Here is a 28,000-nt window from a genome sequence, read left to right as displayed (position 1 = left end):
CATAAAACTTAAAGATGACAACAATTTACATATTTGCACACACTCGTAGATAACACACACCTATGGTTTAATCCTCTCTAACCACTAACTGATAATTTATCCTCACTCCATTTCCTACAACTACATTATACTTCATTCCCACTTTGGCCACTCTACATAATCAAGTCACTTAACCTTAGTTTCCCCACAAGCCTTAGATTCAGCACTGGCACCATATTCCACCTTTTGGGCAACTCATCAGCAAGATAACTTCACAACCTTACTCCCATCCTCCTCATCTGACGTCCCATCACCTGCCAATCATTCACGTGCATCGATAGTTTGGTCTATACAATGATAATAACAAACTATCATAAAATGGCATAACTTGAAAACATGTTTATACATGGCAGTTTGCCTTACATTAACGTAAAAGGGCTATGGCCAGTTAAGGTTTAGTACAGGATTGTATTGTGAGACAGTCCCTTCGGAATCTTACGATTATAAATTCAGAATAGAGTTTTTGTCCACTGATCAAATGGAGCATATGAAATGGCACTTTAAATCAAGAATGTAGTGAGGCCAGACACTAGGATTTAATAACTTGAATCGTAAATGTTATGTCTTTGATGGATTTCACACAGTGATTTCTTGAATTTATTTAGCAGTATTAATGTATAATCTAACAGTCTACCTCAAATGCATCAAGTTAAATTTCTCAGTTTATCACATTTAGCTAATATCGCTAGTGTACTGCCCAGACTCTCTATGATAGGTGGCCCGAACCAACGAAGTGTTAGACGGGGCTTTAAAGAGAGCAAGGAAGCTGGTCTCCCAGTTTGGGATGGGTGATCAAGGGCAGCTGAACACAGTTTAGCAAGCGACTCAGAATAGAGTGCATTGGGTGGGGTGTCCTGCAGGGGAGAAAGGCCAAGGGTCTGCAGCAGAGACTACGTCCTCCGTATCAGTGCAACCCCACAGGGCCAAGGAGACGGCCATTAAAGGTAATGTTGCGACAGCCGCTGCTTTGCCAAGTATGGGTCTGGGTGAGACCTAAGCGTGATCATTTGGGGGGGGGGGGGTCATGTCCCCGCATAGGTGAAAGAATATATATGAAATGGTGCGTTTTTGGAGATATTTGATCAGATTATTGAGACTCCAATGAGGGAGGTTGCTAAACGTTGTAAGGAGGGTTCGCATTCCAAAGGTTGCTCTCATGCAGAAGGTAGAGGAAACATTGTTGAATTTGGTTAAATGTTTCACTATCTTTCATTCAGTCAGGGTAGAGAAGTTCCCTGAACTGGGGTCTCAGCTGTCTTGTGGCCAAAACAGAACTGTGCGCATGACGAGTTTGGGGGTACCTCATGGAAAGATTATGACAGGTCATTTAGAAGGAAGAAGGTAACCTGCAAAACATTGTATTGGGATCAGACTCACTTCGATTCTTGGTTATGCCATATGATGGTCAGGAAGTCAGAGTCAAACATACCTCAGCCTTTTCGGGCAGGGCGCGGCCAAGGGACAGGGGGAAAAGAAGGGAGCTTGCTGGGCCTATAACAGAAAAACATGCACAAGACCACCTGGGACCTATAATTTCAAACACAATTGCTCTTTTTGTGGCATGCCAACACACCCAGAGTTCAACTTAGTCAAAAAAGGTAAAGAAAAGGGGCAGAAGAAGCAGAGATTCCCTGTCCGTTTTCCAAAAGGCCCAATCTCCGGTAAACATTCAAGCTTTGACCCATTGGCTTAATAGTTACAGTAACCTGAGGGCAGCACAGGTGCTTTGATGGCTTCACCTATGGTTTCAGGATCCCCAGTGGGGGAGGGGGCAGGGTGGAGGGGGGCATGTCCCAGGGGTACTGAATAACGATGCTGATGCTTTGTCTCGACTAAAGTTGCAGGAGTTCAGACGTTACCATCCAAAGAAAGCAGCGTCCCATTTCCAGATCATCTTTGAGGGTTTGGTGTCCCATTGTACCAGACCTCGTGGCAGCCAGCTTAGCTACTAAGTCGAGGAGAGCCTATGAGGGGGCATTCCTGCGATATCCGATTTTTTCAAGCCATGGTGTCATCTGCAAAAAGAACAGATGATGGAAGGAATGCTGACCAAAGCAAACATTCACCCCAGTCCCAGATCTGGGTTAAATCCATTGTTTTTTTTGTTTTTTTTGCACGCCACGTCATTCCAGTTTAGACCCAGTCATACGCAAATCAGTCTTGACCCTGCTCCCCATGGAAACAGTCCAGCCCAAACTGTCAAGCCAGGTTCTCTCTGGACCAGAAAGAAGTATCCTGGGACTGGTTTCGGGGTATCACCCCTCATCAGTCAGGCTAACTTGAATTTGGAGGCGTAGCGAGCATGGGACCCACGTCTGGGCATAACATTCTCACTTAGGGTAACAAATGAAATAAAGAACAGATGATGGACAGAATGCTGGAAAGTCAAACATTCACCCCCAGTCACAGATCTGGGTTAAAGCCCTGGTTTTATTTTTTTTGCACACCACGCCATATCAGTTTAGACCCAGCCATATGCAAATCATTTTAGACCCAGCTCCCAATGGAAACAGTCCAGCAGAACCTTCCAGGCTAGGTCCTCCCTGGGCCAGAAACAAGCATCCTGGGACCAGTTTTGAGGTATCACCCCTCATCAGCCATGCTAAGATGAATCCAGTGACGTAGCAAGCATGGACCCACGTCTGGGCATACCCTTCCCACTTAGAGTGACATTTTGGAGCAACCCTCCTGGGTAGCGTTCCTGGCAAAGCTAAAAGGTGGAGGGACGATCAGTGGCTTATGCAAAGATGTATTTGACAGCCCTCTTATTCTTTGTAAAGTTGGGTGGGCAAAGTACTGGTCCTATACATTTCCCATCAAAAAAGCCTTAATGGGCTGGCAGAGGATGGAGGGAAAGTGGAAAGACAAGAGAACGTCAACTGACCTGCAGAGACTGGTTGCCCTGAGTTCGAAGTTACCCAAGGTCTGATATTCACAGCTGTTTAAGGTAGCATTTTGCCTTATGGGGCTTTCCGGGGAGGGGAATTGGTGGACCAGTCTAAGGACATTTACAGGGCCATTCAGCTGAACAGGTGAGTTGGCCGGGTGGGGGGCGGGGGGTAGTTGGCAGTGATTTTGTGTTCTTCCAAAACAGACCAGTTGAGCAGGGGGGGCCTATAGTTCTGCATGGGGCCGCTAGTTGTAAGAAAGCTGAATAGCTCTTGTTGCTTACAGACAGAACCATACACTACAACCAAATATGAGAAGTGCAAAGTAGGTGGCCATCCTAGCCCTGGTTGAGACCTTTTATCACCATGGAGTTGGAGATGTTGTCTTTTCACTCCGTGCTATCGATCTCTTGGTGGGGGCAGCAGTGCTGTCTCTAGCCTCATTGCTTACACCACCCACAACAACCGCTTGAACGAGGATAATGTGGGTGTGCCATAATTGTGCCTAGAAGTGAATTCCTTTGCTTCCGTGTACATGCAACTTCCTGTTCCAGGAAGCAGACAGTAATGGGACAAAATGCCATCACTCACTCTCCCTGATAATCCAACTACCTAATGCAGTCCTTGGGCTGACCCAAAATGTGAATGACACTAGTAACAAAGCCAGATACTAGAAACATAGCCATTGATTGTACACCATTGACTACTCTGTGTTTTACACCAGCCCATAGGGCAGCATACACAAAGGACACTCCAATCAACTAAAGGGTGAAAGAGCCTGGTCCAAAGCCTCATTTCTGAGTAAGTATTATTGTGAATTCTTTTTTTATTGATTACATCAAGTTATTTATACTCCTTACACAAAATTCAGTAATTAGTTAACTAAAACACAATCCAAATATTTTACATAGTTTTACATTAAGCCATGTGATTTTAACAGTCAGCTATCAATTGAGTCACCTAACCCCTCTTACACCCCAGCAACTACTTTTCTGTTAACTCATTGTTGACTCATTCCCGATCACCCCTGCCCATCCCAGGGTTTTTGCTCTTCTGTGGAAAGTTCCCTGAGCCTCTCTTACATGAGGTTCCTGTGAGCTAGCCGATCTTAAGTCAAATGCGGAAGGCCTACTCGCCCCAGAGAGCTTGCGCCTCGGGCACCCTCGCACCCTTCAGAAAGCCAGGCAGCTTGGTCCCCAGGCACGAACAGCACTCTCAAATCCCCAAAGGGCCAGTGTCCAAAAAGCACCACCACGCAGGTGTCCAGCTAGGCTGAGGCCACAATAGCGACCATCTGAACTCCTCCACTGGCAGCTTCTCTACCGAATGCTGCAACCACACCCCTTTGAGGTCCCACTGACAAAGTTCTCATGAGTGTTTTACTTAGTGACTTGCAAGTGTGAGCTAAATATTCCTGCCAACCATGAACTCACCCCCCTACAGGCCAGTATGTTTCACTGACCAACTGGATCCCCCACCACCTAAGAGACAGACGGATACGAGAAAGAAAACAGGTTACCCACGAAAATGACATTGCCTTCAGGAGACAATTGCTCTCCATCTGGAAATAAAAACGTTTCTCCCTCTGAAGCAACCATGAGGGGATTCAGTTCAACTTAAACGATCTCACCAACTTAGAGAACCGTCTAATCAGGCGCTTGGCAGACTCATCGGTGCTATCATAAATTATGTCATAGAACATCATGAGTGGTGCAATATATGAGGTCATAAGCATTGCATGGTGGGGGCACAAAATATTGTAAGCTCTACTAAACTATATATATGCGTTTCAGAGTTTTCTTTGTTTAAAACGTTAATGTTATCATGGACAAACTCATCAGACTATAACGTTACTTTAACCATTGTTTTTTCCAGTAAAAATAAGCTATATATGTATACACATACAAGGCTACACAAAAATCGGTACAGGCCAAACATAGAAGTAAGGCTAAAGGCTTAAGTACTACTTTTATGTATGGGCTGTCCCAGTTTTTGCTTCTCAAAATCTGGTCACCCTAGCTTTAAGTTATACCCACACGTTATGACGGAGTCCATTCTTGCCTCGCTCTGCTCTAGCTCAGATGCTGTTCCACAGCACGTCCAGTCTCTTCACTTTCAGCCCAGTAGCTTTGAAAACGTGCACATACATTTCTTTTCATGCACTTTAACTGCCAGTCCTCGAGTCCTCATATAATATATAAGCTAGTTGTGGAACGGTTCGGCCCATTCATTCAGAAGAACCTCATATAACTGAAATCGATACTTTAAAGTTACGTTTGCCAGACTTGAGAGAATTTAGCATGAAAAGTATCTGCTGTGACAACTCTACGCTGACATTGTCCAGAGAGAAGTCGGAGGGAAGAATGCGTGTAGCATGAGAGGATTGCTGATCTTCTAACGTCAGAAAAACCTATCTTCTGTTAACATAGCCCAAGCCAAGAATAGCAGCTCTCCTAACGGCTGTCCTCGAGGTAGGACTCACCAAATGTATTTTTAAATCGGCACCATGGAAAAGATGTCATACTTTCATACATTAATTAGTGTATCTGTGCCCCACCTAAAGTGTTAATTTCATAGTGTCTCTTACACCAAACTCAATTCTTCATACCTGGTCAAAAAAATATTGTCTTTTTCTATGACTTTTAGCAAATTTCTATCGCCAAGTAGATAAAGGAAATGTAGCCCGGACAGTAATACATTACTTGAGTCTGTCATAACTAGTTGACAACTTTGCATGTGGATAATAAATACATTTCTACATGTTCCCCTTTCCACACGTTTGTAAATGTTAAATTATACAGTCCATAATGTGACAATGTTTTAGGTATGTATACACATTGTCTTCTAATATATGTGTAAATTTTGCATGTCATAATGTAGCTCCATATATGTATATTATCTAAGCAGCTCATAGATTTTGCAAAATCAAACATTTGCATACTTTACACATTTAAGATAATAATTATGTGAGGACTATTCCAAATTGTTGAATTGTACTTCTATTTTACACACACATATTATATCTCCCTTAGTACACACATCCATCTAACTATATCTACACACACACATCCAACATAAATAGCCTTTCGAACACACATCCATCGCTTCATACACACATTTGGCAAGAAACACACTGTCACATTTTCTGCACCACTTGCGTCTGGCTCACATCGGTGTAAATTAGCTTTGTCTAGGTTTGTTGTGTAATTGTTTCTGGATGTATATCAGAAACGATATCTGCAATAATATTCGTTCTTAGAGCATAATAGAGAACATCTAGTATGGTGTAAAAATTTTCTCAAGCATCATGGGTGTTTTCTTGTGCTTGAAACAAACTGTATAAACCCATCTAGGTCTTTAAGTGGACGGGGTCCATTCAGGTCTCGGACCAAGTAGTAAGTAAAAGCGGACATCTAAACAAGTCCTTAGTGGGCCCTATATTCATGTCCTTAACCTGGTACACTGAATTCCACTACTGCACAGGCCTCACTAATGTTTAATGTATAGTCTCAAATTATGAATTGAACCATTTTCAATATTATTTACAAGAATATCATTGTTGTTACTGATTTATCTTAAACAGCTAACAACCAAAGTCAATAGACCTGGCTAGTTTAGGTGTATATCAGTTGTTGTGTTACATGTATATACCTGGATGCAATATCAGAAAGCTCAGAGAAGCACCAAACTAAGGGTCGGGTGGTACACAAAAGGAATCACAAAAACTGTTTACATTTTTAAGCCACACCCTTAATTACATATGCACACCCCTTTTAGAGACCACTCCCACGTTTTCATCCCACTAAAAGCTCTAAACACATTACCCTTTAAATAAAAATGGTAGCTACTCGTTTTCAATTGCAGATCCTCGAGTGTTCAAGACATTTACAGTACCTTCAAACCTTCTACATAGTGGTTAAGTCTTGTGCTGGTATGATTTGATCATAGTAAAAACTGCAACTTGGACTTCCAGTAGGCAAAGATGGAAGGTTAGCATTCTATAAATTGCCTCCGAGGGCACGGGTCCAATCATTTGAGGTCATTGAGATGTCATCAGTGATGTCACTGACCATGTCATGAATGATGTAATATGTGACATCATCAGCAGTGGATTGCAGGCGCACAAATTATAGTTAGCAGAACTAACTATAACGAAGGAATTTCAATGGTTTTGTACGAGTAAAATGTCCAGCTAACTATAACACCCCTAAAACCTGTTTTTTTCAGGGAATTTCTTAGGTTTTTTAAATTCTAATTCCTAACTATAACATATCTGAAACCTATGTTTTTTTCAGTGAATGTCAAAGGTTTTGTAATTGACAATTTTTAAATTTATTGTTATATTTATTTTTTTATACTGATTTACTATTCTTAAACTATTTATTTTTAGATATTTTATTTTTTAAATTACATTATAATTACATTACACATTACAAAATATACTTTCTCAGAACAAATTACTTTAGTTTAAATACTTTGCAAATAGGCAATAGACTTTTAAGTACAGTAGTAACAGTTGTTGCAATGGGCAACACAATTTCAAACACAATACAGCATTGACCTCAATGGGAATTTCTAGTTAAATGCAATTAGTTACTTTATGGATTACTTTTGTAACCACAGGACTGGATCCTAGATTCAGTCCTGTGACATCTCCTGTAAACAGTTGAGTAAAATCGTTTTGGCTACAGTAGTGATTTTTAAGGAATATTATTGTATTTTAAAAGTTGCCACTTAGAAACTTTATCACATAGACTCACCAATCTTATCCAATGGGAGGAAATTCATTTAGCAAGTAAGTAGTGTTATCGTTACTTTTTCTTACTCAGTGGTGGATCCTGGATCCAGCACTGGTGCATCTCCTGTAAACAGTTAAAGAATGTGTTTAAGTTATACAGGCGATTTTTAAGGAATATTTGTAGTTTGGGAAAATCGACGCTTAGAAACTGGTCTTGTGAAAACCAGACAATGGATTCATATGGAAAGAAATACAAGTTACTGGTAAGTACGCTTATAATTACTTTTCAGGGTCAGTGCTGGGCTAAAAGATGCAGCACTGGGTTCTCTCCTGATAACAGGTGAGTAAATCGGAAGTCGTTGTTCAAATGTTTTTAGATGAATATTTTCAAGTTCGAAAACTCCATACTTAGAAGAATTTCCAAGTGAAACCAGTTAATGTTAGCCTATGGAAGGAAATTCAAGTTACTGGTAAGTACGGTTAGAATTACTTTTCAGGATCAGTACTAGGCTCAAAGATGCAACACTGAAGTATCTCCTAATAACAGGCGAGTACATCCGAATTCATAGTTCGGCTGATTTTAGAGGGTCCCTAGGGTCAAAGTAGCCCACCAGGTACCTCCAATAAGCGCCACAGAGCTGTGTTGCAGAGAGGTGTAAAAAGGGGTTTGGCTCTCTACACCTATCTGCAACGCAGCTCCATGGCGCATACTGGAGATACCGGTTGGGCTACTTGGCCCTCAGGGACCCTAAGTATTGAAAGAGAATTAATTCCCCCACTTAAAACCCGCAACGGGATACAGTGCTGAAAGAAGGGGACAAGGCCTGAGGTGACATGTCTGCAAACACGCCCTGTGGTGCGTTTTAAGCTAGAGAATTAATTCCTCCTCAATCCTGTGGGTCCCTGGGGGTCAACTAGCCCACCAGGTACCTCCAGATGTTCAGAGATGTGGCACTCAACTGTGTATAAGGGAAGGAACTCGCACATCAACAATAATGTATTTATTATAATACTCGAATAAATTTAAAAAAAAGGAATAGCACCTTTTAAAAAAAATAAGGATAATAGGGGTTTTGGATGGGGAAGTGTATTAAAATTGTGGACAGAAACTGTACACAGTAACCAATAAATATACTTGTTTCAAAAAATAAAAATAAAAATAAATACAAAGATATTTATTTTAATACTCGTATAATAAATGAGAGAAATAATTAAAAGAAAAAGAAAGCGAATACGTAAGAAGATATAAAACAAAACTATTTAACAAGTTTCTCTCTTTTACAAAAACATGTGCGCAAGTTAAACAGTGGAAATGTAAGCACGTGTCAACCGAAAAACGTGACAAAAAATGGGAGGAGTAGATAATTGGTTCCATAGTGACTTCAATAACCAAAATGTATATAAACCACACCCGTTGGATGATTACTTTCGTTCCTGTGATTTAATTATGGCTAACCAAACTACGAGCAAGATAAAGTTTACGATCGTCGGATTCATCTTCAGATTATCGTCCATTTCCTCAGAGGGAACATAAAGTTTATGTATTTATTGTAATATATCAAACATTATGCTCCCTCCAGAGGAGTTGGATGTATGTCGACGGAAGGAGGTAACAATTTTAAAGAGAGGTAAATTAATAGTATAAGTTTATGCTTTATATATTTTTCTAATGCAAGTACTGAACATGAACAGTTTTAACCTTCAATTCACTAGTCAATAGTCAAAAGAAACACTTGAATTTCTAGATTTGAGACTTACAATCCAAAATGACAAACTTGAGAGTACTTTGTTCAGGAAAATGACTGCGGGAGGCAGTCTTCTACACGCGGGAAGCTGTCATCCCACCTCATTGATCAACAGTATACCAATGGGAGAGCTTTTAAGAGCGAAGCGTAATTGTAGTACAGTAGAAAGTTTCCAAATTGAAGAGATAGTTATGACCAAGAAATTCCTCGAGAGAGGATACACGCAGTCAGTAATCAACAAGGTTAAATTTAAGGAACAAGAAAAAATCCAAGAGAAGATCAGGTTTATTACTACCTTTAACAGACAGGCACACAAAGTGCGTAAAAGCTTGCACAAGTTTTGGCCAGTTTTACAAACAGATAAAGACCTATCAGACAGCATAGAGAATTTCCCCCAGATTACTTCTAAGAGAGCAAAATCTCTAAAAGATACTCTGTGTAGAGCAGTAGAGTCATTGGTTACAAAAACGACAGGAATACAGGGATTTTTTACATGCAGGAACTGCAAAGCCTGCAAAACCAGTAAAAACAAAAAAGGATGTATATCATCACCAGAGTGTAAGCCATTTGTAATCAATAAACATACATCGTGAAGCACAGAGTTTGCTGTATATGCCTTGTTCTGTCCCTGCAAGAAAGCATACATAGGAAGCACAATTCATAAAGCAAACAAAAAAAGAATACTTGAAAATCTGCGCGCTATTAAGAATGGGGATAAACAGTATCCTATTACGCGACATTTTCAAAGTCATCATAATCAAAATAACAATCTTCTGAGCTTTTGTATTTTGGATACAGTTAAAATCAATGAAAGAGGAGGGAACAGGGTTAAAGAACTGCGACAATTTGAGTCCAAATTGATTGTGCAATATAGGACACTGGCATCGATAGGTCACAATTGTGATGAGGAACTGTCCGTACATTTAGGTTAGTCTCGGGCTATAAAAGATGAGATTTATTGGCGTTTCCTGGTTCTGATCCACTCCTGTGTCATTTGGACAAACTGAATAGGTTATTATAGTGGTCCATCTGCAATAAGATATAAATATAAACTGTGTAGACTGCATGGTTTTATAAAGATAGGGAATGCTGTAAATAGAGTGAGAGCGGCTTCTTTTTTAACTTCACTGTGGGTAGTTTGTTGTCTGGTGTATTTTAGTACTATGAAACATTTACACATTTTTGTTTGTTTGTTTTTACAGAGAGTGGTGTTTGCTGTTCACAATGACAAAACGCTGGAAAGCGAAAGTATCTATTTCCATACATTAGCCCACTGGGGCCCGATACGTAGTAAAAGAATATGACATGTAGATATATGCGCTGAACCAATGTTCGTATTAATAACAGATGGTATATTCAGTAGCCGTGAGATAGCGCTGTTAATAAAGTTTTGTTATTTTGAATAGACTTCTGAGGAAGCGACTGGAGGCTTCTAAAGCAATAGGCATGCAGGTAGCAGCCCGCCCACTGAGGCAATAATGCTTTTGAGTGACACCAGTAATGAATGAACGCAAGTTGTAAAAGTTCTTCGGCTTTGACATGAATACCGGACAGTTACACTGAAGACAACGCTCGCCATAGAATTGTTTATTGGTATATTGAAAGTGCAATTATATATGTCAATACAAAACGTAAGTTGCTAAATATCTAAATGTAAAATGTGAAACATGCATGAAATTTGAGATATTAAGCGAAAAGAAAGGAGTGAGTGAACTCCGTGTTATATGTAGTCTGTCTTCACAGTTCATGAAATGTTTTGAGTCACATGTTTATTTAAGAAATTGTAACCCAACCCACGGCACTCGTGATCAAGAGACCTGGTCCCATAACGCGTTGAGTTGCCGGTATCTGCAATAAAAAACGACTGCTGACAAGTCTTTGGGGGTCATTAGGATGGCCGGCGGACTATCGGGAAATGGGACCGCCCGTCATAAGGGCCAGGGTCCCGTGGGGGCCATTAGGATGCGCCCACCACAATGGCGGGCGCATCCTGCATACCTGACATTGTGGCAGGCGTTGCACTCAGCACCGCCCGCCACAATGCCAGGAAGGCATGTCGTGCACTTCCATGCACAACATGACAGACACCGTGCAGTGCCTGCCTTGTTGTACATGGAACTGCAAGGGGTACCATAGGTAGCCTCATGTGCACCTCCCACCCCCCAGACCCCCTAGGGCCCGCAACAGGCCCCCACAAGCAATTCCTGCATGCCTTTCCGTGGCGTCAATGCCGCCACAGAAAGGCATGTTTTCGCCCCCATGATAATATGGCTGGCGGTGTCTAACAGACACCGCCACCATATTAAACTCTTTTCCGCCCGGTCGACTTGTAGTAATATGGCAGGGGGAAATGGGTGGCGGGCGGGGACGGATCTCGGGCGGATTGCCACCGGCTTCCGGGCAGTGGCGATCCGCCCGAGATCCTAATGGGCCTCTTTGTGTTGTCCGCGGCTGCTGCTTTCTCAGGAAGCGTACAGCGTTTGGTTTTGATAATTCGAGGTTCGCCACCGCGCCGCGGACCGCCGTTGAAAGAGGCGAGCAGAAGGCTTTGCCAGTGCCTCAGTACTGGTTTGTGGACTTTAGAGATAGATATATATATATATATATATATATATATATATATAAAGCTGAGAAACAACTCCTGTCATTAGGCCTTTCATACTGTCCTAAAAATTCCTTTGATTATGTCCAAACAAGAATTGATGTTTTTAAATTTCTTTCGAAAATTAAAACTCAGAAAGCCCTTCAAGTTGTCAAAAGCACAAGAAAAAGCTGTGGCTATAGACAACAACTAACGACCTACCAGGGGATTACAAGTAACAGACACTGATATTTTGAGATCAATTCATACATACATACATACTTGAATGTACATGTAAAATGAAATATATGGGAAGGTTACAAGCATACAATCGTATTCTCCAACATTTACGGGCAATAGTAAATTCTGATGAGAGCTACCCGGTAGTGCGTCATTTCAAGTTGGTCCACAATAAAAACTTGAATGATTTGCGCTACTTTGTTATTGACTCTGTACCAAAGAACATAAGAGGGGGTGATAGGGAGAAACAGCTTAGACAATTAGAATCCAAGTATATCCTACTTCTTGATACTAGAATCCCTAATGGATTGAACATGGGGGATGACTTACATAATTTCCTCTTATACCATCTTTTCTTTCACGGTGGCTGTAGTTATCCCAGTTAGAAAGATTTTTCCAAAACTGTTCAAAGTCTGAAAATAAGGGATGAGCTGAACCTTAAATGTCTCTAGTTGTACATATTTTTCTAACTCACACTTGTTTGATATTTTCTATAATTAGTTACATGGTTAATCCTTGGTGAATAGACATTATAGTGTGATGTATGTATTTTACAATAATCACAATGATTCCCATGTAATAAGATCTGATGAGATAAGCTACAACTGTTTGTAAAGAATTATTGGTTCTTTGGAGATTTTTAAAGTTAAAAACTTTAAATGCACTGGCACTTTATATTGAGGGGTGAGGTTTTGAACTGAATAACTTCATACATGTTTCCTAGATATATTTATACATTTTTTATGAGTATTTATAATTTTTATCTTGGAATTTATTAGATATGACTTTTTAATATCTAATATTTCTATGATATACTAACACTTTTTTAGCATAGTTATAAGTCAAGCACTTGCACTTTTTGAGGAGTTTATCACGGCTATAGGAAATGATTACGTAGTATGGCAGTATAATAAGATATATGAATTATGGTTAGTCCCAAAACCATGGTCCACTTGGCCCACATTATGAGTAACTCTGTATTTTAAACAGTTTTTTATATGTATGGTTTTCTAATTATGGACTATTTCTTCCTATTTATATACATGGTTTTTGAACGCATATTTATATGGTTTTTAAACATGTATTTAGGATGTGTATGTATATATTCTTATAACTGCAGACCTTTATGTATAGGACTTTACAATTAGTAATTCTACGAGGTCTATTAGTAATGTGATTTAGCCTATCCACTATAAATGTTGAGCACAATGCCTGGGGTGTCATGTGATCAAGGCTGCTGCTACGCTGCCGAAACGCGTCATGCTTGCAATGACGAAACAAGAATAAAGCACTTGAAAATATATTCGAAAGTGCACTACTGTGGTCTGTACCTGGATCGTGTGGTAAACTACAAAAAGTTCAGGACTGAGGTATATATATATATAGGTGTATATATATATATATATATATATATATATATATATATATATATATATATATATATATATATATATATATATATGTATGTTTGATTAGAGAGTGCACAACATTCATTACACTACCTGTACTTGAAAGTGATTTCCTGGGTTCTTCTGGGGGGCTCCCCGGACTTAGAAGTGGTCGATGTTAGTTTCATATTTGACCTTGTAGAGCGCGCTACACACCTGTGAGGGTCTCAAGGCGCTGGGGGGCGATCAATTAGTCTCACTTTTTACCGAACTGGACAAATATTTTTACACTACATGTAAACTGGAAAAATGTACCTAGTTTAAGCATTTGCACGGCTAATATTTTCTCCTGTTGACATTGAGGATTAATGTTGTACTTTGCATTGATGTTTTGCATAGTATTTTTTCCATGTTCATTACGCCAGCCGACAGCGTGTCGCATGGTACTCTGGAACTATTGAAAAATGCTTTACTCACCCGATTAGCACTCATGTGATCAAGGCCACTGCGTTGGCCGAGACGTGTTATGACCACTTGCACTATTTAATTTAATAAAGCACGATATCCTAAACAGCAGAACAGCGTATTCCAGGGTCCGTTTCTCTCTAAATGGTGCCTGCATGCATCTTGGAGAGTGAGTGAGTGAGTGAGTGAGTGAGTGTGTGAGTGTGTGTATATATATGTATGTACAGTTACAACCTGATTGGTTACAGTCCCTGACGCGTTTCGATGCCGACGGCATCTTAATCATAGGGCGGGTCCTTGGAAATTTAGATACGGACTGCTGCTCATAATCCACAATATGCATTCTCCAGTGAATTGCATGCTAGTTGCAGTAGTCCCAATTCCTCCCCTTCGGTGGGGTCCGTTTTTTCCAATAATGTTTTTCTCCCAATTTCAAAAATGTTTTCAATACCCTCCAGTGGGTCTCAAGTTAGTAAATCTGCCTCGCATTTTCTGGCTTCTTCGTGCTGGAAACAGGCTGCCACAGTCTGCAGCGCCACAGACCTTCAACTAGTGCCAGCGGCGGTGCATCTCCCACGGCCGGAGTTGCCGTGTTCATATTCATCCCAAAAAGCCCCGCGCTTCTAGAGACGCACTCCACGAGGAAGAGTTCAACAGAACCTTTTATTCATAGAGGCAGCAGTTACAACCTGATTGGTTACAGTCCCTGACGCGTTTCGATGCCGACGGCATCTTAATCATAGGGCGGGTCCTTGGAAATTCAGATACGGACTGCTGCTCATTATCCACAACATGCATTCTCCAGTGAATTGCATGCTAGTTGCAGTAGTCCCAATTCCTCCCCTTCGGTGGGGTCCGTTTTTTCCAATAATGTTTTTCTCCCAATTTCAAAAATGTTTTCAATACCCTCCAGTGGGTCTCAAGTTAGTAAATCTGCCTCGCATTTTCTGGCTTCTTCGTGCTGGAAACAGGCGGCCACAGTCTGCAGCCCCACAGACCTTCAACTAGTGCCAGCGGCGGTGCATCTCCCACGGCCGGAGTTGCCGTGTTCATATTCATCCCAAAAAGCCCCGCGCTTCTAGAGACGCACTCCACGAGGAAGAGTTCAACAGAACCTTTTATTCATAGAGGCAGCAGTTACAACCTGATTGGTTACAGTCCCTGACGCGGGGCTTTTTGGGATGAATATATATATATATATATATATATATATATATATATATATATATATATATATATATATATATATATATATATCCTACTGGCGGTCGCCAGTAGGTAGTTATAGTTAGAGCCTAGTTTCCATAGGAAAAGCATTTTTTATTTGCTAATAACTTTGGCGTCGTTTGACGAATCTTCACAAAATTCTCCCAAAAAAAAGTCTATGTAGGTAAGCTCCTATACTGAAAGTTTGGGGGTGATTCGTCAAGCGGAGGCTGAGAAAAGAGGGGGTCCCAAAAAGTGTTTTCGCTATGTTAATTTCCATAGAAAACTTTAGCGAAGCCTACAGCCCGAACTGCTGAACAGAATTACAACAAATTTTGCAAAAAGGTAGCGCTAGGTTCAGAAAGCGACCTTTTTTTTTTTAAATGGTGTAAATCCGTTCAGTAGTTGCTGAGAAATTCAAAAAAAAGAAAATCAAAAAATCTATTTCGCATAGGAAACTTTAGCCAAGGATACAGCCTGAACTGCTGAATGGAATTACACCAAATTTGGCGAAAAGGTACTGCTTGGCTCGGAAAGCGACCTTTTTAAAAATGGTGTAATTGCGTTCAGTAGTTGCTGAGAAATTTAAAAAATAAAAATATCGATATCTAGAGGCATGGTGGATCCGCGCACCCTCCCGACCACGAGCTTTATTCCAAATGGCTGTCAACACTCCAAACCAGGAAGTGTTGGCAGCCATCTTGTGACTCGGTAGAACCGAGTCACAAGATAACAGTGAAACAAACGTAAAAAACAAGAAAAGGGGGCAGGGTAGAAACACCCTGACCCCATAGGCCTGCTCAGGTGGTCCCACAAGGACCTCCAGGGCCAAAAAAAGCATTTCCTTTAAAAAATAAATGAATCGGCCAAATTTGCGCTGGGTGCGTGAATCCGGCCGAGAAAATAAAAAATAAATATCGTGCTTCGTTGTATTAAAGCCCCCGGGTGGGCCAGGTCCCGGGGGCACTGAAAGAATGTGTGGGGGGCCCCAATCCCCCCAACACTGCCCCGGGGACCACCACCTCCCCGGGGTTTGATTTAGGAGTTGGGGGGCACGCAGCCCCAGGGACCGCCACCCCCGGGGCTAATTTTTAAATGTGTGGGGGGGCCTCCAAGGCCCCCCCAAGCCCCGGGGACTGCCAACCCCATGGCTTTTATTAAATATTTGCGGGGCACATGGCCCCCGCTGCCCCGGGGATCGCCACCCCAGGGGCTTTTGAATTAAATAAATAAACCTGTGTGGGGGGGGGAACTCAAACCCCCCACCTCCCCGGGGCACTGATATGCAAATGTGGGGGTCCGTTACGGACCCCTAAGCCCCGGGGACCACCACCTTCCTGAGGCTGTGCACTAGGTGGGAGGGGTTGCCCTGCCCCCCTCCTGGAGCCCTTCATGGCCCTGGGGGCCGCCACCCCCCAGGACCGGTTCTTACAGTTTCCCGGGGTGCCCACCACCCGGGAAACTGCTGTTTGCTTTGGTAGGGCGGGAGCCGCACCTCATAGCAAACTGTGGTTTGGATTTTGTAAGCGAGAGCAGGTTTCCAGCTCTCGCTTACAAAATCCAAACGACATTGCTTTTCCATAAGGGGAGCTGCATGTTAGCAGCTCCGCATGTGGAAAAGTAATGGAGGCAGGGAGCCGGCGGGACCGTGGGGGAATTGGGGCTCCTTCCACGGTCCCCAACGATGAGGCCAGACCCCGGAGGATGGGGTCTCCGGGGCCAGGAGTGGCCTGGGAGGGGGGGGGGGGAACACGTGGCCCCCCTCTGTCAATGTATCAAAAAAATGTTTTTAAAATGAGGCAAAGCCCTGAGGGATAAGGGTCCCCGGGGCCACTTGAGGCCGAAGGAGGGGGGCTACGCAGGTCCCATCCTTTAAATAATTTAATTTTAAAAAAAACAAAATGTGGCCATGCCCCGGGGGATGGGGTTCCTAGGGCCAAAGTTGGCCACACAACCCCCATTGATAAACAAGCATTGGCATAGTCAATCGGTCTCGCTTTTGGGACCTTATACGTATTTTGTTATGCAGCACAATATCCTTGGTGCAACAACATCAACTATTGCATGGCTAAACACTTATAAGGTCCTAAAAGCGAGACTATTTGGCTACGCCAATGCTTGTTTTAACATAGGGACTGGTGTTTACAAACTCCTCTGACCTTGCTGGGGTACAGAGAGTGTGGAAAGAAAGGCCATGGGGGTGGGGGGTTCTTTTTTGGCAACATAACAACATTTTTATTCTTTTAAATGAACTCTACAAACTCTGCAGTTATGAACGAAAAAAAAGCAAATTTTTTGTAATTCTGAAGTGCGATGGAAACAAAGATTTTAATAGGATCAAAACAAATCAAGACACTTTACTCGGTGATGCACAAATGATAACTATTCCCTGAAACATGATTTCCACACATTATCATTTGAATACAACATAGTTCCTTCAGTAAAACCGAATGTCTGTGCAACTTTAATGGCAATTTCAATGGAAAATTAGCTGTCTGTACATTACATTGCACTACTACACAATGCTTTAGTTATATTCTTTTTAAAAGTACCCACTTCCGGTACATTAATTCTGATGGGGTTGTGAAAGTGTTCTAAAAATTGGATCAGGGTTCTAAAAAGTTTGGGAGGCACTGCTGTAGCAGCATAATCTTATTTCAGCAGTATCTGCAAACATGGAGAATAGGCGCTGTAAGTGTCAAGACACCCAGGGTTGCAGGGTCGGATTGGGAACACAAAGCAGCCATGGCAGTTTTGTCAGACCAGCCCAAGGGAGGCCAGGGGGGCTGCCAGAGTGAAGCACTGTTGCTTTTGCTACTGGAGGCTGATATTGCAGCACCGCTATAAAACCGTCTCAACCATCTCTAAGCCAGCCCCCAATCCTTCCGGCCCACCAAGAAACTGCCCAATGCCCGGTACAGCCAGTCCAGCCCGGTCCGGGCTGAGTAATAAGTGTACTATACTGCACACTCAAAAACTAACGCACAATTCCATCAACTCATCAGTTTCAGGAGTTCTATAAAAATATGATCAAAGAGATCAAAGGATTTTTGGACATAAATACTGGGTCCCTGACCCCTGAACTTTAGAACCCATCTGGATCAAGAAGACTGACAAGAAGGAAAGCCGGAGAAGCTGCGAAAAGGATTGACTGCTTTGCTGGGTTCTTTGCTGGGCTGACCTGCAATGACTGCTTCTGTCTTGGGCAGTGAAAGGCCTGGACTGAACTTTTCTGCAACCTAATTTGTGAGTCTCTCCAAGGGCTTGAGGTAGAGCTTGCCCCCTGTTCACGAAGTCTCAGGAAAAGCAAAGGCTTCAAGTTCTTCGACCCGCTGCACTGGGGACTGTGTGTTTTGTGCTGCAACCCGAAGAACACCAACTCGACGACGTCTACGATGCCGCTGCCGACTCCGTGACCTGAAGGCACCGCCGCAACGCCGCACCGTAACCCTGGTCTCAACGATGACTCCTGTTGACGCCGTCACCGACCTGCTGCTTGCACCGCGACCTGTGGGCACCGCACCTCGCACCGCCTCGCTTCACGCCGAAGCTTTGGCACTTCAGAGGGCACTGCCGCGACGCAACCCTGGTCTCACCGACAACGCCGGTTGATGCCGCCACCGAGCCGCTGCTTGCACCGTGACCTGTGGGCACCACCCTGCGCACCGCCTCACTTCACGCCGAAGCTTTGGCCCCACAGAGAGCACCGCCGCAACGCGACCCTGGTCTAATCGGCGACGCCTGTTGACGAGGCTTCACGCCAAAGCTTTGGCACCGCAGAGGGCACTGCCGCAACGGAGCACCACAACCATGGTCTCACCGACGACGCCTGTTGATGGCGCCACCGAGCCGCTGCTTGCACCGCGACCTGTGGGCATCATACTCCGCACCGCCTCACTTCACGCCAAAGCTTTGGCCCCACAGAGAGCATTGCTGCAACGCGACCCTGGTCTCATCGGCGACGCATGTTGACGAGGCCGCCACCGAGCCACTGCTCGCAACGTGACCTGTGGGCACCGCACTCCGCACCGCCTTGCTTCACGAGGACGCCTTGGAAGGCCTGATGTCTCTGAAATAGACGTTGCTGCTTGCACCGTGGCTTGAGGGCACCATTCGTAAGTTACACGACGCACCGCCCTCATCTCACACTGCAGCCTTGGCCTACCGACGCCGGCACCATCAACTCAAGTTCGTCAGCCGACGCCAGCGCTTCAGCAACGACGACGACTCTGCTTGCAACGCGACGAGCACTGCCTTCATCTCACACCGCAACCTTAGTCTCATCGACGATGTCATCTGATGCCGCCACCGTGCCGCTGCTCGCACCGCGACCTGGGGGCACCGCACGCCGCACCCGACACCTGCCGTCGCCAGCGCTACTGATTCCACCAGAGAGGAGCTCGACCTGCAAATGCGAATGACTTCAAGGGCCTCAACGACCTGCATTTCGCACAGGTACTGTTTTGCGGGTCTCCGTGACACTGTAGCTGGACCGCGACCCCGTGACCAGCCTAACTGTTGGATTTTGTTGTTCACTACGCCGTGGTAGCCCTGACGAAGGTATCCACACAAGAAACTCTTTTTAATCAGCGTATTTTTGGAACTGTAAACTTTTAAGTATAGTAGTGTGGATTTTTATCGTTTTTGGTCTTAATTATATAAAAATATTAGATATTTTTCTAAACTGGTGTGGTGTCCTTTTGTAATGCGTACACTGTATTACTGTTGGTTATGTGCAAATGCTTTACACACTACCTCTAAAATAAGCCTGGCTGCTTGGGCCAAGCTACCAAGGGGGTGAGCAGGGGTTATTTTAGACGTGTAACTCCCTTATCCTGACTAGAGTGGGGCTTTTTGCCTGGCTTTGGCGCAAGTCTCAGCTAACCAGGAATCCCATTTCTAACAACTCCAGAAATCCCTCTGTCACAACCCATGCACTCCTCCAATCACCCTTCCAGCATCATGTACTTATCCAATAACGCCACCCAAACTCAAGCAGTTATAAAATCACCATGCACGGTCCTTGCAGCACTCCCTAAAGTTGAACGGCGATAAAACAGAGATCCTGGTCTTTGGCAAGGACCAGGACATCTGGTCTAGTGAGTGGTGGCCTTCATCTTTGGGAACTTGTCCATCTACCTCCCAATCGGCCAGAAATCTCGGCGTTATACTTGACACATCATTGTCCATGACTCTACAGGTCAATCGAACAGTGGCCACTTGCTGGGGAGTCATCAAGATTCTTAAAAGAATCTTGCACTATCTCTCTCCCCTAGCACGTAAGCAGACTGTGGTTGCATTAGTGGGTTCCAGGTTGGATTACTGTAATGCACTCTATGCAGACTCCAACAAGGGACTCATTCAGCGCCTTCAGATCGTCCAGAACGCGGCTACGCGATTTGTTCTGGCTCTACCTAATGCATCCTCTGCTACAATGGCCAGAAAGAGCCTGCATTGGCTTCCTATACAACAGAGGATCTCTTTTAAGATCTTGTGCCTGGCCTTTAGAGCTCTCGCAGCTGGTCCTTTAGACCCCCTGGGTTCCCTGCTAACTCGCCATGTGCCCAGTAGAACCCTTAGATCTTCGGAGATGAATCTGCTGGTGGTTCCCCGTGTTAGGAAGGTCCGTTGGGGCAGCAGAGCATTTTTCATCGTTGCCCCTAGGTTGTGGAATTCACTCCCATTGGAGATTAAAGCCCAACCGTCCCTGTCCCTTTTTAAAAAAGCGCTCAAAACTTGGTGCTTTATCAAGGCCTACCAGTAAAGAGAGCATATTTGCTCCAGCTAGCTTCTTTTTGGTTAGGCGCCTTGACGCCCATTGGGCTTAGTAGCGCTATATAAATTTGTTTTCATTTCATTTCATTCATTTCATTTCATTCACTCTAATCATCCAGCCACTACCCATGTACTCATGCAATGACCAAGGCTCTAACTCATGGCAAATACAGAGGAGGTCATGCTCATTACAGGGGTACCCCAATGCATAGTGTTTCCTAGTGTATGTAGGTATTTTCACTGTATTCTAAGTCTTTATTAGCATAGCACTGGCTCCGGTCCTGGTTAGTCAGTGTCAGTTACCATCAGTACCCGCCACTAAAAAGTTGGGGCACAGGAGGACTTTCTGCTCCTCTGTTGGTTCTTTCTGCACATCTCTTGCTCCTTCCTGCACTTTTCTTTTTCTTTCTGGACTTCTGTTGCCCCATTGGGCATTTGTCTTGCTTCGCTTGTCTTCCTCTTTCTTCACATGTCCTAACTTTGTAGGCATAGTTAGAAATTAGCATTTAAAAAAACATTGAAATTCACTGAAAAAACCCACAGGTTTCAGGCACATTATAGTTAGAAATTAGCATTTAAAAAACCTTAGAAATTCACTGAAAAAACATAGGTTTCAGGGACGTTCTAGTTAGTTGGACATTTCACTCGTACAAAACCATAGAAATTCCCCGTTATAGTTAGTTCAGCTAAATATAACTCGCACCCCGCAATGCACTGCTAATGACGTCACATATTACATCATTCATGACATGGTCAGTGACATCCCTGATGACATCACTGATGACATCATCCACCTCAAAATCTGATGCACCTCCTCACACTCCAATATAATCTTTGATACACCCACTGTAAAATACAGACTACCATTTTCGAAACCATCAACACACCAATACCAGTTACTACATACCCAATCACTGATTCCTAGGTCTACACACACATCCACTCATTCACCCACACAATCACTCATACATACAGTCACTCATCAATACAACACTATCATATGCACTCATACACCTAAACAGACACTCACACACCACCACTCATCAATGGAGTTACTCACACACCTAGTTAGTCATGCAAAGAATCAATCACACTCCCATTTCCTCACCTATACAGTTACTCACACACCATCTCACGTATTCAAACATATACTAACACATACTTACTCTCTTATACAATTACAATCACTTATACAAGTACACACTCATCGATACAGCCACTCTGAGTCACTGACTCTCACGCATGGTCATTTATATACTCCAAGTCTCCCATACACTGCCTTTTACATATGCAGTTACTTGGACATGTACCACTTAGAAATCCAATCTCTCACCAACACACCCATACACACACTCACCTGCCCATAAAGCTGTTTCCACATGCACTCTTGAACCCTACACCCAGTGAATCAACCACTCACACATCTATGCAGTCACACACCTCCCACCCACCCACACATACACTCAGTCTCCCATACAAATACTCAGACAACCAATCAATAACCCATATAGACACTCATGTAGCTTCTGACCAACACATGCAGCAGATTACACAACAACAGACATAATGATACACACATTCAGACAGTTTAGTCACTAACCCATGCATTCAGTTAGACACATTTAATCATTCACTTATACAGTCAGTCACGCACATAATAAATCCTCCATCCAGACACTTCTACACCAACTCATTCTTCAATACACCTTGGCATACGTATATATATATATATATATCCTTCACCAAAACGCCAAAAATTACTCGCACACTCTCACAGACCTCGGTTTAACGATTTATTATGTTTGTAGCAGTGCCATTATCCCCCTTCACCAACGCGTTTCACCCGTCAGGGCTTGATCACGGTGTGAAATATCATCAGTCCCTTTTCTGTTTCACAGTTAAATACCAGTTCACCACTATTGCAATTTAAGATGCATTATGGGAGAGGTCGTTTATAAACAAATGTGTAAATAAACACCCCGTTAGTGCAAATGTGATTGTTCCAACTTGTGCAAAGTTGCTTTTGTTCTCTTTTTTTCTTCTTATTTCAATCATTTGAAAAAAAGGAATATTCTTATTTGAATCTTGATGCCAGATGTTTTAGTTAATATGGGATCTTTTGTCAAGACCAGTTTGTTTACATATTGAGTATAGTACCAGTGTGTCGAAAAAGAGGTCGGCTTTTCCATCTTCCCCCTGCGTGATAGTCTCAGTGACTTCAAGGCTCAGTTTCTTTTTGCATTTAAGGATGGGTAGCCATATTTCTTCTGATTGTACGCGATCACTCTAATTTCGACTGTTCTTGTTGTTTATTATACAGGCTAAGTGCCGTTTTGGTCTCTACTGGTTTGTTATTAAGGCTCAGTGCCTTTTTGGTCTCAACTGGTCTTATTCTTCAATTGTTCCCACTTTTGGTTTGCATTACACTTTCGATGTTACTTCTAAGAATTTTGGAGGTTTCCTATTCAGTCAATTGTTCTTTTTCCTTCTTGATGTCCATTTTAGAGATGTACATACATCTCTTCGTCCCCGTTTAATCCCATCTGGAATTTGGTCTTAAATCTTATAATTAGTCTTGATTCTAATCTCCGTAATTTCAAGGTTCGATTCCCTCCTCGCTCATTCACAGGTATCGTGGCCATTCCAAAGTAGCTCATATTTTGCCAAGTCTTTCCTGGATGTGTCAGCATGTGTTTCGACATGGCATAGGTTAGATCCTTGTTTTGGATTGCCCTTGTATGTTCTAATATTCTTTTCTTTAAAGGGCACGTTGTACTGCCAATGTATCTTTTGCCACATTGGCATTCCAAGCAATAAACCACATGAGGGGTATTGCAAGTGATGGTGTCTTCGATGTTAAACAGCTTTCCTTGTGGATCCACAATGCTTTTAAGATTTTTGCCAATTTTACACGCCTTACACTGGCTACATTTGCTGAATCCCTTTTGGAATCCTTTAAACCAAGTCTCTGGGCGTTTGTTGACGAAATGGCTATTAACCAACTTGTCCGACAGAGATGGAGCTTTTCTATAAGAGATTTGTGGCCACTTCCCTAGTTGTTTGCCAATGTCGGGGTCCTTAATTAGGATGTTCCAGTATTTTTTCAAGGAGTTGCGTATCATTGGACTTTCTTTACTGAATGTCATCACCATTCTTATTGGTTCTTTCGTTGGTATTTCACTTTTTTGATCCTTCCTTCTTACGAGGGTGTAAGACCTTTTTATTGCTCTTGCTTTTATTTCTCCTCGTCTGACATCATTGTATTGATACCCTCTTTTTAGGAATCGACTTTTTGTGTCATTGAACTTGAGGTTCATTTCTTTTTCATTGGAGCAGTTTCTCTTCATCCTAATGAATTCACCATAAGTAATGTTTTTCTTCACACTGTTTGGATCGAAACTTTTACCGTGTAATATGCTGTTGGTCGCTGTGTTTTTTCTATATACTGTGGTCTCGATTTTATCAGCACTGACCAGGTCATGAATGATGTAATATGTGACGTCATCAGCAGTGCATAGCGGAGGCATGGGTTATAGTTAGCTGAACTAACTATAACGGGGAATTTCTATGGTTTTGTACGAGTGAAATGTCCAACTAACTATAACGTCCCTGAAACCTATGGTTTTTTCAGTGAAAAAAAAAAAAAAATATATATATATATATATATATATATATATATATATATATATATATACACACATACATACATACAGCAAAAGATGACGACGCCGTGTGCGGTACCAAATCCTTTTATTTCGCCGCTGCCAAACGCGTTTCGACTGCTGTTTGGCAGCGGCGAAATAAAAGGATTTGGTACCACACACGGCGTTGTCATCTTTTGCTGTATCTATTGGACTTGGTCCGAGGAGTCCACACAAGACGACGCAACTCTCGTTAAGTGGGGCAGAGAATACTCGAACAACAGGACGTTATATATATATATATATATATATATATATATATATATATATATATATATATATATATATATATATAATATAATATAATATACTTACCTCCTCTATCAAGTAAGCTGTGAGCTGCTAGATTGTTTAACTATACCCTTCCGCCCTCAATGCAGTACTTGCATGAGAGACTACTTTATAAGTATAGCTCTTACCGCTCATGCTGGCTCCCTCACGTGTCTCGCTCTAATATGCTAAATCTCCGTCATTATACCGGACCTATTGGTTTTGTCAATACTTGTTTTATCTGTGAGGCAGGCGCTAGCCCTGGTCTGTCAACAGCAGGAGAATTTCGAGATTCTTTGACATTCTACCCTGCAAATTAACCAAGAAAAATCACATACAGAGCAAACCACCTGAGTTTTTACAAGCTCTTATAAAGAAGCACGTCCTGTGTGCATCTTATGCAGCTATCTATATAGAGCAATAAAACAGATCTATGTTGGGTACATTAAGCAAGCATGTTACCTACAACAATAATGTCACACAACTCGCGGATTTGATCAACGCACTACGAATTTAACAAAGTTGTAATTTAACAAAAACTGCAACGAGTTAACAAAACGGGGTTCGTACAAAGGAAAGAGTCCTACAATGCCAACTATGCCTACGAAGTTTATGTCTACTTACATCGCGAGCTACACCGAACGTCCGTGAAATCAGAGTAATGTCGGGTCTCTTTGTAATTTATCTTGTAACGGATGACATTTGTCAGAGTACTTCCAGGTTATATAAAAGCCAATCCAATGGCTGCACATATCTATGGAGTGACCTGCAATAAGCGGAGTCGAAATGTGTAAAATGACATTGAATTGGACTATTGGCGGCACTTTATCCAATCCTAATGCGTAGTACAACATTCGGAAGTGCTCATTGGCTGTGGAGTCTGCAGTTGCATCTGCTGAATAAACTTGAATAAAGTCAAACGCCGACCTCTTCTATTTGACGCCGGGCACTTGCAGTTTAAGACGGGAGGTGCTGAGATGATAAATGGAGGTCTTACTTCGGGGCTCACCCTGCTGCTGCTATCCACGATTTTGGACGAGAGGAAAAAGGCGGCGCAGATGAAGCGCGGAATTTTAGGACATTGCCTATTTCGGGTTCCCTATTTCCCTGTTCTCCGGATCCCCCATTGGACGGTAGATTGACTGCCATCTCCATTAAAATCCCTCCCAGGTCCAGACTATGCGGAATTAGGTCATCTCAAATAGTCCCGGTTTTTTTGGTTTTCATTATAGGACATGTAGTCCTAATTTTTGTATTAGACCATGTTGTTTCAGCTTTACAGATGCCAATCAATACAAGACGCAAAACTCGTGTCTCGTGCCAGGTCCCCCTGCAACACTTCTCCTGTGCAGCTTGCCCTTAGCATAGCTGGCAAGGCTTTGGATTGCTAGTGTGGCATTTTCATAATTTATGTGTAATTATGAGTGACATTCAACGTAATGAGTGACTCTCGCCAGAAAAAAATTAACCAAATGAAGACGAGGAAAACCTATAAAACAGAAATTATACCCATTTGAACAATAAGAAACTATAAGATCCTCTTAAAACAGCTGCAAATCTCCAGAAATGGAAGGGCACTAACTGACTTGACACACAGAGAGTCTGTGCAGGGTCTCCACGTGGATCTGAGTGACTGCCCCAAGACCAAGTAGCCTGTCACAACTAATAATGATCATAATTTATTAGCAGGTGAGATTCAGGATGTGAGAGAGGTCCATAGAACGGGAATCTCTGATGCCCCATCCTGCTAATAAATTATAATACTTACTAATCTCAACAAGACGTCACAGCGCGGCTATTGCACCGGGCAAGCCTTAGGAGATAGAGGCTGCATATTCATAAAATAGTAAATTATGAATTTTTTACAGACTGACTCCTGACTTTGGATTTTTCGCCGTCCTTATGATTATAGTGAGTAGCAGTGGTGGCAGCACCAGTCTACTCTAAAAAAGGTTGCAGTACCACAGTTTGCACTCGTGCGGCATTAGGGGCCTACACGCTGTCCACGTTAAAGTTCTGGTTACAGGAAGGCACAAGGTTTATGAGGCGGAGGGGATGGTAACATGTACGGAGGATAAGTAGGGTGACCAACTGGCATTGGTGCAAATTCAGGACGGTGAGTGTAAAAATTCAGGACAAAGGGTCAAAATTCAGGACACAAATTCAGGACAGGAGGTCAAAATTCAGGACAATAGGTACGTTTTACAGACACATCAGAGGTCGCGCAATAGTATATAAGTAAGCCCAGCCATTTCCAAACATATTCAACCATTTGCAAACCTATCCATCATGTATCCTTCCATCTATCATTTCACTCATCCATCCCTTTATCCATCCCCTCATCCATCCTTTCACTCATCCTCCATTATCCATCCATCCATCCACCCTTTCACCCTATCCATCTGTACACTTATCCATCCACTCTTCATCCCATCCATCCATTCACTCATCCATTCAGCCATTTACCCGTTCACCAATCCAGCCATCCTTTCACTTACTAATCCTTCCACCCATCCACTCTTTTAGTCATCCATCCATCCTCCCTTTCTCTCTCCATCGACCCTTTCACTTAGCCATCCTTCCTTCCATCCATCCATCCACCCACCCATCCATCCATCTACTCATCCACTCATGAATCCATCCATTGACCCTATCACTCATCCATCATTTCACTCCTTCACACATCTATTCATCCTTTTGTCCATCTACCCTCCCTTTCACTCACTCATCCATCCTTACATCCACCCTTTCACTCATACGTCCATTCATTCACCCTTGCACTTATCAATCCATCAATCAATCCATCCATCATTTCACTCATCCACCTACCCACCCACCATCCACCCACCATCCACCCACCCATTCTTTTACCCACCATCCAATCCACTCATCCATCCTTTCACCCACCCACCATCCACCCACTCACTCATCCAGCCTTTCACCCACCCACTCATCATCCATCCA

The 28,000-nt window shown here is 42.8% G+C and overlaps 1 protein-coding gene across 2 annotated transcripts in view; it reads right to left on the bottom strand.

The window, feature by feature from the left end:
* Positions 1 to 25,823, bottom strand: part of LOC144817945 (activated RNA polymerase II transcriptional coactivator p15-like) — a 115,487-nt gene extending 89,664 nt beyond the window's left edge. For both annotated transcript variants that reach the window (XR_013607005.1, XM_078674912.1), the window contains exon 1: positions 25,661 to 25,823. The gene's annotated coding sequence lies outside the window, so the exon portion shown is untranslated. The remainder of the gene's footprint in view (positions 1 to 25,660) is intronic.
* Positions 25,824 to 28,000: the final 2,177 nt, after the last annotated feature.

Source organism: Lissotriton helveticus, chromosome 2_1, assembly GCF_964261635.1.
Source record: "Lissotriton helveticus chromosome 2_1, aLisHel1.1, whole genome shotgun sequence".
NCBI classification, from domain to species: domain Eukaryota; kingdom Metazoa; phylum Chordata; class Amphibia; order Caudata; family Salamandridae; genus Lissotriton; species Lissotriton helveticus.
The sequence above is the reverse complement of the archived record's forward strand: the minus strand, read 5'-3'. Positions and strand labels throughout refer to the sequence as shown.